Here is a 15,625-nt window from a genome sequence, read left to right as displayed (position 1 = left end):
AAAATAGATATTAAGTTAATTCCAACTCCAATAGCTCACATTTGACTTACACTAATTGTTTATGCAAGAAAATGGTGTGGTCACTTTGCATGATCATGCCCTAGTCTAATTAATGGACAATATGGCTAGTTTATGCAAGTGATATTGTCCAAAACTATTATGTAAATCATATGAAGTATTATACTTCATTTAAATCTTGTCCCAAATGAATTCATGTGATGTTTGCACCCCTGGTCAAACACTCTTATATGAATTACTTGGAGAGTTAAATCATTTGTAGAATTATTAAATGGTATGAGGTGGTCTACCTCATTTAAATCATTTTCTCAAATGATGATAATGAATGGTTGACTTAGATCAACTTAAATTCATGCATGATTGTTTGAGAAATTAAATCTTAAGAAGATTTCAATGAGAGGAAATTATTCCTCAAGAACCCTATGGAAACTATCATTTACATATTAAATAAAAGGAAATTATTTCTCCTCAAGCAACACAACCAATGCACCCTAATTAGATTAATTGTGTGCTTAGAATAGTTTTTGTGAATATGTGTGATGTTTGGAATAGCCATTGAATTAGTTGAGTGATTATACTCGTATTTAAATTTAGACGCTAGCACCGGAGAATACCCGGAAGAAGAAGGTTGCTACCAAGAGGAGGAGGAGAACTTTGAGAACTACCAAGGCAAGCTAATATTCTTGCAAAGTGCAAAGCCCTTTGGGGCAAGGCACCATAGTCTTACCTTTTCTTACCTTAATCCTATACCAAGTTTCTACATTACAAGTTTTACTTGTTGTTTTCCAAGAGTTACTTTTATAGTTAAGTTTGGTCAAAGTAAAAGGAGTTACTAGAGTAGTAAAGTTAGTCTCAATCAAGCAAAGCAAGATAGCACTCCTCATGATTCAGAGCTAGTGCTAATGAATTTAAAACTTGACTACTCTAGATGGGAACAATGTTACTTGAACTGAATTTTGAAACCTTGGAATGATGAAGCATTCCATTGAATGATTTTTGAAGGTGAATATGACAAAGAGAAGATGGTGATTTTTGATAAAACTGATATTGGTTTGAATGCGATACCTTTCCAATATTGAGTACCCCCACAATACCTGATTATGGGTAGGGCTTAACTGGAAGTTTATGCATCTTAGTATGGGTTCCCTCTGAACACACGTCATAGGGGTTATGCTTGAGGCTACCTCCGTTGTTGAGAAATGATGTGAATTGAGGTGAATTGTACGGCCAAGCCCTGTGCAGTTCCCAGGTTGATAGTTGGTCTTCACTGGGAGGCCAAGCTCATGGGGAGAGGTGCTCATACTAGGATTTATAAGTGAAAGGTTATGGTTGATGATCCGCGTACTGTGTTACGATGATTCGAGGTAATCCCGACGGATGAAATCAAATGTTGTGGCACAAGTGTGCAACCTCTGCAGAGTGTCAATCTATTCGAATAGCCGCGTCCACGGTTACGGATGGTTGGAAAGGCCATACAGTTTCCGATGTCAAATTCTTGAAAATGATGTTGAAATGAAATGGGTGAAATGAATTGTGAAGTGGTGAATTGAATTGAAATCACCACTTGAATGGTGGGAATGACACTAATGTTCCCACTTGAGTTAGTTAGCACATGAATAAGGTTTTACTCAAATACTCATGAACTAAAATTGGCTTTATGCAAATCAACTAGAGCTTAACAAACCTTACTAGAAATGTCTAGCACTTACATTAGTATTAGTTTGCGAGTACTTGAAGTACTCACGGCTTTGTCCTTGGCTATTCAAATGGCCAGAGTATGAAGATGAACAAGGAGATGACCAGCAGGACGCCTACGACAACTAGGAGTCTTCCGACGTCAAGCGTTGGCCTGTGGACTAGAGAGTCCTTGTATCTTACGCTTCCGCTATGAACTTGTGTTTGTTCGTTGATCACTAGATCAACTATTCGTGTAATATGGATGATGTGATTCCAATTGTAAGACATTATGGTTTGTAATGAATGATGACTGTGATACTTAACTATTATGTCTCGCAACAACAATATTCCTGGGATTGCGATGTATGACATATCAGGCATCCGGACTTAAAAATCCGGGTGTTGACAAGTTGGTATCAGAGCCATTGTTTGACCTTAGAAGACCTTAGTTAGAATGGGCGTTCTGAAAACTTAACTTTGAAATCAAATGAAGAGAATATTTGTGAAAATTTACTTACACTCTTGTCTTTGAGACTTTTCCAAAATTTGATGAATCATGTTCTATCTTATTTGAATCTACTTAAAATTTTGCCACACTTTTCACTCTCTAACTTACTCATCCAATTCTCTTTCAGATGGAGCCGAATGAACCCATCAACACCAAGTTTTACCAGCTTGGGAACGGAGGGAGCTTGATCTTCGAGCACGACCTCAACGCCCTTTCGGACTTCCTCGAGCGCCCGCACCCTGAGTTCCACGAGATTCAGGTGGACGACACTCCTGGAGGAGAGTTCCAGTGGATCATCACTGCCGACTTGAGGGGCAAGATGGAGCCTCCCACCTCGGAGAGGATCCTCTTCTCCTTCCGCGAGAGCAACTAGCTCGACGGACTCGCACGTGGCCTTCAGGAGGCACTTGCGCGCCTCTGTGGACAGAACGTGGTGCGCATCCTCGCTTCGCGCTTCGCGCATCTCGTGAGGCGTGATGCCATGGGAGTGCCCATGGAGCTGCAGCCGCACCCGCAGTTGAGGCACCATGCTGAGCACCTGGACTTCATGCTCTACCAGACTCAGAAGGACCTCGACGCCACTCGCGCTTACGCGAACCAGACCCATGCTCACATCATCGAGCAGGGTGAGGCGATCAAGCTACTCAACAACGACCGCAAGAGCCTTCGTCAGCAGCGTGCCAAGAAGGACGCTACGATTGTGCGCCTTCGCGCGAAGATCGCGTCTCTTGAGGACACTGTCAAGGCCCAGGAGGATCAGATTAGAGAGCTGGAGGATGACGACGGAGGTATCGACCTTCAGGAAGGAGGAGCCTTCCTGAGCGACAACGACGACTTTGAGGAGGACGAGTTCACCTAGGAGGAGGACTACGAGTTCCTGGAGGCAGGACCTGACGACTACGTCCCGATCGACGTCGAGGATGAGGAGTAGTTGCACTAGTTTCACTTATGTAGGTGTGAGTTGTATCCCGTCCTTTGTATCTGTCAACACCCGGATTTTTAAGTCCGGATGCCTATTATGTCATACATCGCAATCCCAGGAATATTGTTGTTGCGAGGCATAATAGTTAAGTATCGCAATCATCATTCATTACAAACCATAATGTCTTACAATTGGAATCACATCATCCATATTACACGAATAGTTGATCTATTGATCAACGAACAAACACAAGTTCATAGCGGAAGCGTAAGATACAAGGACTCTCTAATCCACAGGCCAACGCTTGACGTCGGAAGACTCCTAGTTGTCGTAGGCGTCCTGCTGGTCATCTCCTTGTTCATCTTCATACTCTGGCCATTTGAATAGCCAGGGACAAAGCCGTGTGTACTTCAAGTACTCGCAAACTAATACTAATGTAAGTGCTAGACATTTCTAATAAGGTTCACTAAGCTCTAGTTTATTTGCATAAAGCCAATTTTAGTTCACAAGTATTTGAGAAAAGCTTATTCATGTGCTAACTAACTCAAGTGGGAACATTAGTGTCATTCCCACCATTCAAGTGGTGATTTCAATTCAATTCACCACTTCACAATTCATTTCACATCATTTTCAAATATTTGACATCGGAAACTGTATGGCCTTTCCAACCGTCCGTAACCGTGGACGCGGCTATTGGAATAGATTGACACTCTGCAGAGGTTGCACACTTGTGCCACAACATTTGATTTCATCCGTCGGGATTACCCCGAATCATCGTAACACAGTACGCGGATCATCAACCATAACCTTTCACTTACAAATCCTAGTATGAGCACCTCTCCCCATGAGCTTGGCCTCCCGAGTGAAGACCAACTCGTCAACCCGGGAACCGCACGAGGCTTGGCCGTACAATTCACCTCAATTCACATCATTTCTCAACAACGGAGGCAGCCTCAAGCATAACCCCTATGATGTGTGTTTAGAGGGAACCCATACTAAGATGCATAAACTTCCAGTTAAGCCCTACCCATAATCAGGTATTGTGGGGGTACTCAATATTGGAAAGGTATCGCATTCAAACCAATATCAGTTTTATCAAAAATCACCATCTTCTCTTGTTCATATTCACCTTCAAATCATTCATTGGAATGCTTCATCATTCCAAGGTTTCAAAATTCAGTTCAAGTCACATTGTTCCCATCTAGAGTAGTCAAGTTTTAATTCATTAGCACTAGCTCTAAATCATGAGGGGTGCTCTCTTGCTTTGCTTGATTGAGACTAACCTCACTACTCTAGTAAACTCCTTTTACTTTGACCAAAGTTAACTATAAAAGTAACTCTTGGAAAACAACAAGTAAAACTTGTAATGTAGAAACTTCGGATAGGCTTATGGTAAGAAAAGGTAAGACTATGGTGCCTTGCCCCAAAGGGCTTTGCACTTTGCAAGAATATTAGCTTGCCTTGGTAGTTCTCAAAGTTCTCCTCCTCCTCCTCTTGGTAGCAACCTTTTCTTCCGGGTATTCTCCGGTGCTAGCGTCTAAATTTAAAAACGAGTATAATCACTCAACTAATTCAATGGCTATTCCATACATCACATATATTCACACAAACTATTCTAATCACACAATTAATCTAATTATGGTGCATTGGTTGTGTTGCTTGAGGAGAATTAATTTCCTTTTATTTAATATGTAAATGATAGTTTCCATAGGGTTCTTGAGAAATAATTTCCTCTCATTGAAATTTTCTTAAGATTTAATTTCTCAAACAATCATACATGAACTTATATTGACCTAAGTCAAACATTCCTTATCATCATTTGGGAAAATGATTTAAATGAGATAGACCACCTCATACCATTTAATAATGCTACAAATGATTTAAATCTCCAAGTAATTCATATAAGAGAGTTTGGCCAGGGGTCCAAACATCACATGAATTCATTTGGGACAAGATTTAAATGAAGTAAAATACTTCATATGATTTGCATAATAGTTTTGGACAATATCACTTAGATAAACTAGCCATATTGTCCATTAATTAAACTAGGGCATGATCATGCAAAGTGACCACACCATTTTCTTGCAGAAACAATTGGTGCAAGTCAAATGTGAGCTATTGGAGTTGGAATTAACTTAATATCTATTTTGGTTGATTTTTTATAATTATTTGAATAGGGAAAAGTCCCTGCCTTCATCTTTTTATCAGATTAATTCTACAACAGATCTTGAGGTGGGACTAGTGGCATGTTGTAGATCTTTTTATTAGCTTTCCAACACTATGAAATTTGTTAAATTTGGCAAGCCAAACAGATTCTATTGAATTTCAAAGTTTGAGCCAGTATTGAAATTGTTTGAATTTAATTTAAACCAATTTTGTATTAATGGGCTGGCGGGAAAGAAACTGGGCTGAATCAGTTTGAAACGCAGCAAAGAAGAGTTGGGCCGGCCCAGCTAACGCTGCGGGCCAGCTGACAGCAGGACCCACCCGTCAGCGAGTGACTCACCCGAATCGGTACGCTGCGATGCGCCGTTGGATCAGAAGCAGATCGGGCGGTACAGGAGCGTCTTCTTCGTCGGGGGGAGATGCTTGCTGGAGCGGCGGAGGTAGGGGGTCGGCGGCCAGGTGGAGCTCCGGCGAGGGGTGGCGACGGTGCTAGTCGATGTTGTCGTCGATGGCGAGTCGATTGGTACCGGTGGCGTCGCCGATGGTGCTCCAATTCGTCGACGGCGATCTCAGGTCCGCCGCGGGCTCCGGCGATCAATTGGGCGGCTCCGGCAAGTAATCGGGTGAGAGGAGTGGACGAGGAAGATCAGAAGAGAGAGGGGAGTGAGTTTGGTGTGAGGAGTTGGGTGCGGGAGGTCCTCCTTTTATAGCGCGCAAGGTGGCCGTGAGGTGAGCGGCGAGGTCGACAGCGTAGCGGCTGCTCCGGCGAGGGAAGGGGGCTGGCGAGGTAGGCTCTAGGTAGAGGGCATCTAGGCGGTGCTAGAGAGCTAGAGGGCGAGGTGGGGGACGGCCTGGTACGTGATACGCGTACAGCACGCGTCCGTTGGGAACCCCAAGAGGAAGGTGTGATGCGTACAGCGGCAAGTTTTCCCTCAGTAAGAAACCAAGGTTTATCGAACCAGTAGGAGCCAAGAAGCACGTTGAAGGTTGATGGCGGCGAAGTATAGTGCGGTGCAACACCAGGGATTCCGGCGCCAACGTGGAATCTGCACAACACAACCAAATTACTTTGCCCCAACGTGACAGTGAGGTTGTCAATCTCACCGGCTTGCTGTAACAAAGGATTAGATGTATAGTGTGGATGATGATTGTTTGCAGAAAACAGCAGAACAAGTATTACAGTAGATTGTATTTGATGTAAAGAATGAATCGGGGTCCACAGTTCACTAGAGGTGTCTCTCCCATAAGAATAAGCATGTTGGGTGAACAAATTACAGTTGGGCAATTGACAAATAAAGAGGGCATGACCATGCACATACATGATATGATGAGTATAGTGAGATTTAATTGGGCATTACGACAAAGTACATAGACCGCTATCCAACATGCATCTATGCCTAAAAAGTCCACCTTCAGGTTATCATCCGAACCCCTTCCGGTATTAAGTTGCAAACAACAGACAATTGCATTAAGTATGGTGCGTAATGTAATCAACAACTACATCCTTAGACATAGCATCAATGTTTTATCCCTAGTGACAACAACACATCCACAACCTTAGAACTTTCTGTCACTGTCCCAGATTTAATGGAGGCATGAACCCACTAGCGAGCATAAATACTTCCTCTTGGAGTTACTAGCAAAAACTTGGCCAGAGCCTCTGCTAATAACGGAGAGCATGCAAGATCATAAACAACACATAGGTAATAGATTGATAATCAACATAGCATAGTATTCTCTATTCATCGGATCCCAACAAACACAACATATAGCATTACAGATAGATGATCTTGATCATGTTAGGCAGCTCACAAGATCCAACAATGAAGCACAATTAGGAGAAGATGACCATCTAGCTACTGCTATGGACCCATAGTCCGGGGGTGAACTACTCACTCATCACTCCGGAGGCGACCATGGCGGTGAAGAGTCCTCGGGAGATGATTCCCCTCTCCGGCGAGGGTGCCGGAGAGCGATCTCCTGAATCCCCGAGATGGGATTGGTGGCGGCGGCGTCTGCGGAAGGTTTTCCGTATCGTGGCTCTCGATGCTGGAACTATTATCGACGAAGGCTTCTTAGTAGGCGGAGAGGTAGGTTAGGGGGCGACACGAGGGCCCCACACGCCGAGGCCGCGCGGCCAAGGGGTGGGCCGCGCCGCCCTGTGTGTCGGCGCCTCGTCGCCCCACTTCGTTTCTCCCTCGGTGTTACTGGAAGCTTCGTGGAAAAATAAGATCCCGGGCGTTGATTTCGTCCAATTCGAGAATATTTCTTTACTAGGATTTACTGAAACCAAAAACAGCGAGAAAACGACAGCGGCTCTTCGGCATCTCGTTAATAGGTTAGTGCCGGAAAATGCATAAATATGACATAAAGTATGCATAAAACATGTAGGTATCATCAATAAAGTGGCATGGAACATAAGAAATTATCGATACGTTGGAGACGTATCAGCATCCCCAAGCTTAGTTCCTGCTCGTCCCGAGTAGGTAAACGATAACAAAGATAATTTCTGAAGTGACATGCCATCATAATATTGATCATACTATTGTAAGCACATGTAATGAATGCAGCGATCAAAGCAATGGTAAATGACATGAGTAAACAAATGAATCATATAGCAAAGACTTTTCATGAATAGTACTTTCAAGACAAGCATCAATAAGTCTTGCATAAGAGTTAACTCATAAAGCAATAATTTCAAAGTAAAGGCATTGAAGCAACACAAAGGAAGATTAAGTTTCAGCGGTTGCTTTCAACTTGTAACATGTATATCTCATGGATATTGTCAATGTAAAATAATATAACAAGTGCAATATGCAAGTATGTAGGAATCAATGCACAGTTCACACAAGTGTTTGCTTCTTGAGATGGAGAGAAATAGGTGAACTGACTCAACATAAAGTAAAAGAAAGGCCCTTCGCAGAGGGAAGCATCGATTGCTATATTGTGCTAGAGCTTTGATTTTGAAAACAAGAAACAATTTTGTCAACGGCAGTAATAAAGCATATGCATCATGTAAATTATGTCCTACAAGTTGCAAGCCTCATGCATAGTATACTAATAGTGTCCGCACCTTGTCCTAATTAGCTCGGATTACCTGGATTATCACCGCAATACATATGTTTTAACCGAGTGTCACAAAGGGGTACCTCTATGCCGCATGTACAAAGGTCTAAGGAGAAAGCTTGCATTGGATTTCTCGCTTTTGATTATTCTCAACTTAGACATCCATACCGGGACAACATAGACAACAAATAATGGACTCCTCTTTAATGCTTAAGCATTAATTTTCTCATATGAGATTGAGGATATTTGTCCAAAACTGAAACTTCCACCATGGATCATGGCTTTAGTTAGCGGCCCAATGTTCTTCTCTAACAGTATGCATGCTCAAACCATTCAACTCATGGTAAATCGCCCTTACTTCGGACAAGACGGACATGCATAGCAACTCACATGATATTCAACAAAGAGTAGTTGATGGCGTCCCCGGGAACATGGTTATCGCACAACAAGCAACTTAATAAGAGATAAAGTGCATAAGTACATATTCAATACCACAATAGTTTTTAGGCTATTTGTCCCATGAGCTATATATTGCAAAGGTAAAGGATAGAAATTTTAAAGGTGTTGGCGTCCGAAACCCACCGGCGAGTAGCGACGGGCAACACGTAGAGCCGGGAGGCTCCCAGAACTGCGGTTGGCCCTGGTCCCTCGTGCGACGGCCCGCAAAGCTCCGGCACGCACGTCCGATGCTGGTGCAAGGGCGTGCCACCTGACCTATACCTGGTCAGGAAGGTGATGATTTGCTTCGCTTAGTTTCCTGCATGGCATACACGTAAACATTAAATACGAGCCTCGATCGGCTCTCAGGTTGTCCTGTGAATCGGCTCAAGGAGCCGATCCACCCATGATTCGTATGAGATCTACGATAACATGGTGGTCCTGCTTGATCAATATGAAGCTAAAACGACCTACGATGATTTAGGGTTTTCACCACATAATCGGAACATCCTACACGTGATTGAGCCTGGCAGCCACGCAAGATGATAATAAACCAGCCCTAGATAAGGCCTAAAAACCATCATGAAGTTGATTCCCGGAACATCTTATCTAGGGCTAGCAAACTACACCCTACGTGCTACTGGATCCTTCAACCCGTTTGCAAGGCCTAACTATGTAGATATTAAACTAATCCTTGAATAACAAGGAGCAATCGTAACGGATCGGATCTACTAAATAATGACTAAGCAAGGTGCCACCCTTGCACCTCAGATCGATACAAGGGTGGCTAGATGTCTAGGGATAGCATGGATAAAAGCATGTATAAAGGTAAAACAATGCTAACCCTAACACATCTACGATAACTACGTTGCTCGCCATCAACAAGGCTTCAGCACGAGCAACGCATGAACAACGAATAAACTTGATACTGCCTAGATCGCGAGATGCGATCTAGGCAGCATGATGCTTACCTGGAAGAAACCCTCGAAACAAGGGGTGGCGATGCGCCTAGATTGGTTTGTTGTGAACGTGATTGTCTTCCTTCTCAATAACCCTAGATACATATTTATAGTCCGTAGACTTTCTAACGTGGGAATAATCCCAACCGTGTACGAGCCAAATTCTACCTAACCGACACGTATCCTACTATATTTACAGATACACGGGCAAACTAGCCCAAACTTCGTGTACAAGGCCGATTCATGTATATCTTCCGTGTATATTCTTCAAACCCATCTTAATCACGGCCCACCTCTGATCCGGTCAAATTTTGGTGATAACACATGCCCCCTGGTTTTGGAAATGATAATTCCAAAACCAGTCTGCCTTTTCTTCGTTGGGTCATGTCGTGGCAGGGCAAAACCGCCGCAGTATCCTTCATCATGATGCCTTGCCTTCTCAACTTCTCCGCGTGATTTGACAGTTGTTTTTTTTCTTTTGGCACCACTTCCTCGGAAACTGCTGTGGCATTAAATCCACTATATCCCCTTTTATTTAACCGCGCCGAACATTTCGCCTCTTCATCCCCTTGCTCTGGTCTAGCCATCGGCACCAGAAATCCCCCCTCTCCTGTAGCAATGTCGTCCTCTTCCTCCTCCTCCACCTCGTCAGATCTTTCTTCCCAATCCTTCTCTTCCTCGTCCTCCTCCTCCCGCGAGCCCACACCGGAGTATGTTCCGACGGCGGCGCACAACCAGCGCGCCCCCGAAGAATGGGACCAGGAGGAGCACAACTCCTCTGTCTGGTCTGAGGACGATAAGTCCCTGACCAGCGGAGACGAGGACCTCCAGTTCCTTGCCGATGGGGAACTGGAGGCGGAGAGCGAGGACGACTCGTTCTCCTGGGATGACTACACTTCCTCCGAGGAGGAGGAAGAAGAGGAGGACGACGACTCCCTCGAGGACTACCCGCCGGCGAAGCGCTTCCGCGCCGGGTCGGATGATGATGACGACGACGACGATGATGAAGAGAAGGAGGCCCCCAATGAGGGCTACTGGAGCAGCGACGAGGAGCCCGCCGGCAGCAGCGCCGACGAGAGCTCCGATGGCGACGACGAGGGAAGCGACGGCCCGTAGGGTAGCATCTACTAGTATAGGTCTAGTAGTAGTAGCATATTGGTCAATAGACCTTTCTTTTGTTCTTCCTCCCTTGAGCAATCGGCTCTTTCTTTGTAAGAAATCCCCTTTATTAATGAAGAAAGTATTCCTCTGCCGATCTTACTTCTCGTTAAATTTGCCGATTGCCAAACGAAGTCAACGCGCAAAGAGCCGATGGTAGGGCATCGGCTTTTACCATAAAACGCGACTTAAGGCCAAATCAGTTTCCTATTCACACGGTCAAACAGATCCGATCCGTGTCCACGCCATCCTCCAATTTCAAACGCGCAGATTCAACTCCTCAGCAAATCCAATGGGAGAATCATCTCAAATGCCATGGTCTCTGGCCTGAAACTGATCTGTTAACCTGCTCAACTGAGCTTATTCCTCTAGAGTTGATGACTATGCATCGGCTTTTTATTATTCTAAAGTCGATGTCCGAGCATCGGCTGTACTGGTATCCATGTTTCTAAAGTAGATGTCTGTGCATCGGCTGTGATTTGCATATAAATTTTTTTTTACTGGCCGATTTTATGCATCGGCCCCCATGTTTCACTGTCCATCGTCCCACATGCTTGGGAAATATTTCTTGAGGTGTTGACCATTGACGGCTACTGGGAATTTAACACCGTCCAGCTGCTCGAGCATGTATGCATTGCCCTTCAATACCTGATCGACTTTGTACGGACCGTGCCAATTAGGAGACCATTTGCCATATGCTTTATCCTTAGTTCCTAATGGCAACACAGCTTCCCATACCAGATCACCAACCTGAAACTCCTTTGGTCTCACCTTCTTATTGTATGCGCGAGCTACCTTGGCTTTTCCAACGACCAAAGTCTGAGTTCCGTTGCATCCTCAATAGTATCACTCATCAGGGCTGCATATTCTTCAGCCGTTAGATCATTCTGAAACGTGACACGTCTCGATCCAGCCGTAATTTCCCAAGGCAATACGGCTTCCTGCCCATAGACCAGCTGATATGGCGAAGTCTTTATAGCTCCATGGCATGACATCCGATAGGCCCACAAAGCTTCTGACAATGTTTCATGCCAAACCCTAGGGTTCTCGTCAATTTTCCTCTTAATCAGCTTGATCAGGCTCTGATTGGACGCTTCAGCTTGCCCGTTGGCTTGAGCATAGTATGGAGATGATCGGATCAGCTTAATTCCCATGTCATCGCAGAACTTTCTGAATTCTTTAGAAATAAAGACCGAACCTCCATCGGTCGTGATGGTTTGGGGGATCCCGAATCTATGAATGACGTGTTCTTTCACAGATTTGATGACATCTTCCGATTTCACCTTCTTCATAGGGACGGCCTCCACCCACTTAGTGAAGTAATCGGTAATGGCCAAAATCCACTCGTGGCCTTTGCTCGATGCAGGATGGATTTTACCGATCATATCCATGCCCCAACCTCGAAATGGCCAAGGCTTGATGATGGGATTCATTGCTGACGCGGGTACCATCTGAATCTTCCCGAACATCTGACACGCTTGGCACCCTTTGTAGTAGTTGAAGCAGTCCTCAAGCATGGTGGGCCAGTAAAACCCTGATCGCCTGATCAGCCACTTCATCTTATGAGCCGATTGGTGAGTTCCACAGGCGCCTTCATGCACCTCGTGTAAGAGCCGATTTGACTCGGCTGGTCCCAGGCACTTGAGCAGTAACCCTTCCAACGTCCTGTAGAACATGTCATCTCCTATAAGGACATATTTCATGGCCTTGTACCTGATCCGTTTAGGTGCCCCCCGAGCCGGATCCTTCAAGTAATTGAAGATATCGGCTCTCCAGTCATCCTGTTCCAGGAACTGCACCTGAACTTCTGACCCGTCTGGTATGTCCTTGTAGCCTGACGCCATTTGTGCGAGATCGTTGGCCTCGGTATTTTGAGATCTTGGGACCCAATTGAAGTTGATGTACCGAAATTGTGCCATCAGCTCGCGGCATTCCATCCAATATGGGAAGAGTGACTCACTCTCGCACTTGTATTCATCCGTGAGCTGGGAGATCACCAACTTCGAGTCTCCAAAAAGTTCCACCGCTTCTGCCCCGGCTTCCAAAAGCAACTCCATTCCCTTGCGTATTGCCTCATACTCAGCGACATTGTTGGTGCAAGGGGTAGATAGCCTGATGGAGAAGGAATATGTTGCCCCCCGAGGCGACACGAGCAGAATGCCGATGCCACAACCATCGTCACAAGCCGATCCATCGAAGAACATAGCCCATGCACGTACAGATAGTGCTGCTATATTAGTATTGATCCGTTCAGCTATAAGATCGGCCAACGCTTGTCCCTTGACTGCTTTCGCAGGCTGGTACCGGAGATCAAATTCCGATAACGCAAACATCCACTTACCGAGTCGGCCTTTCAAAACAGGAGCCGACAGCATGTGCTTGACAACGTCTGACTTGCAGATGATGATAATTTCTGCCATCAAAAAGATGTGGCGAAGCTTGGTGCAGGTGAAGAATAGGCAGAGGCATAACTTCTCGATCTCAGGATACCTTGTCTCTGCATCCAGCATCCTTCTGCTGAGGTAGAATGCGACCCTTTCTACACCCTCATAAAGTTGCACCACTACTGAAGCAATGGACGTGTCAGCTACTGATAAGTAGATATAGAACGGTCTGTCTTGCTGAGGTGGAACTAACACAGGCGGCGTCATGAGGTACTGTTTAATTTCATCAAACGCTTGCTGCTGCTCTACCCCCCAGTGAAACTCGTCATCAGATTTGATCTTCACTAATGCCATAAACGGCTCAATTCGCCCTGACAGATTAGAGATGAACCGTCGGACGAAATTGATCTTGCCGATAAGACATTGGAGTTCCTTCTTTGTGGTAGGTGGCTGCATGGTACGTACTGCCTCCTGACTTTTCAGGCCGATCTCAATTCCTGGTTCATGAACCAGAAAACCTAGGAACTGACCGGCCGTCACACCAAAGGCACACTTCTTTGGATTCATTCTCAGCCCGAATTTCCGAGTTCGGTCTAGGATGCGTCGCAAATCATCCAAGTGTCCTTCCATGGAGACAGACTTGACCACCACGTCATCAATGTAAATTTCTACCAACTTGCCGATCAGATCATGAAAAATGTAATTCATGGCTCTTTGGTATGTTGCACCGACATTCTTCAACCCAAAAGTCATGACCACATATTCAAACAAGCCCACTGATCCTGGTACTCTGAATGCAGTCTTGTGTATATCTTCTGGAGCCATGAAAATTTGGTTGTAGCCGGCATTGCCATCCATGAAACTTAACACCTTATGGCCAGCAGCTGCATTGATCAATGTTTCTGCCACAGGCATTGGATATTCATCCTTTGGAGTGGCTCTGTTGAGATCTCGGAAATCTATGGCCACACGCCATCGGCCGTCCTTTTTCTCTACAGGTACGATACTGGAAATCCATTCAGCATACCTGCATGGCCTGATGAACCCGGCGGCCAACATTTTCTCGATCTCTTTCTTGACCTCTTCGAGAATTTCGGCCTTCATCTGACATGCACGTTGTTGGAATGGCCGAAATCCTTTCTTGAGCGGGAGCCGATGCTCAATAATGCTCCTGTCTAACCCAGCATCTCTGTGTAATCCCATGCAAAGCAATGCGGGTATTCTTTCAACGAGCTATCATCCGGCTCCTGAGATGTGGATCTAACTTTTTGCTGATAAAAGTTGGTCGTGGCTTATCCCCAGGACCAATATCAACCTCTTCTAGCTCATCAGCCGATGTAAACCCATACCCTAGCTTTCCGTCACCGGTTAGATCGACACTGAACACAGGCAAAACGTATGGCGAGGATAATATGGGCCGATTGTTGGAATCGGCCCCCATTTTGATTGCATTGCTCAATGAAGGTTTACATCTTGTTCATGCTTTACTACGATTACGTGACATGCTTGAGACAAGATCATCACTTTTTATTTTTTGGGGCCGATCGCATGGATCGGCCTTGCCACGTACGTCCATAGTCTTCGCTCCTGTTACACAGTCAGGCCGGTGGATAAGACCAGCCTCACCCCGTTTTTTGTCACGTCAACGTGCTCACAGTCATCCAAAGTGATTCCGGAGAGCGGCTCTTGGCCTGCCGTCTCCCAAACGTTCATGCCAGCCGTTGAGATCTCGGCCGAGTCATCTGCGTGGACGACCTCTACTTCATCTCCATCCCACTGTATTAAGCATTGATGCATCGTGGATGGAATGCAGCAGTTGGCGTGAATCCAATCTCTTCCCAGCAGGACAGCGTAGGTGCTCTTGCTATCGACGATGAAGAATGTCGTAGGGATGGTCTTCCTTCCTACGGTCAGATCCACGTTCAGAACACCTTGTGCTTCTGATGCTTGGCCGTTGAAATCGCTCAAAGTGACATTGGTCTTGATCAGATCCGAGCTAGAGCGTCCCAGACGACGTAGCATGGAGTATGACATGATGTTGACTGCCGCTCCGGTGTCAACCAGCATCTTGTTGACAGGCTGCCCATTGATATAACCTCATAAGTACAGGGCCTTCAGGTGTCTGTAACTTCTTTCTCGTGGCTTCTCAAAGATAACCGGCCTTGGGCCGCGATCAAGTTGTGCCACGGGTGCCTCTTCGGTTCCAGGAGCACAAAACTCCGCCGGAAGAATGAACACCATGTTGGTGCCAGCCGATGTCTCATCATTGGCTTTCTTTTGTTTGGGGCGCCACTCTTTCTTCTGTGACCGACCCTCTTCGTCCAGAGTT

This window comes from Lolium rigidum, chromosome 6 (assembly GCF_022539505.1).
Source record: "Lolium rigidum isolate FL_2022 chromosome 6, APGP_CSIRO_Lrig_0.1, whole genome shotgun sequence".
In the NCBI taxonomy this organism is placed as follows: Eukaryota; Viridiplantae; Streptophyta; class Magnoliopsida; order Poales; family Poaceae; genus Lolium; species Lolium rigidum.
The sequence above is the reverse complement of the archived record's forward strand: the minus strand, read 5'-3'. Positions refer to the sequence as shown.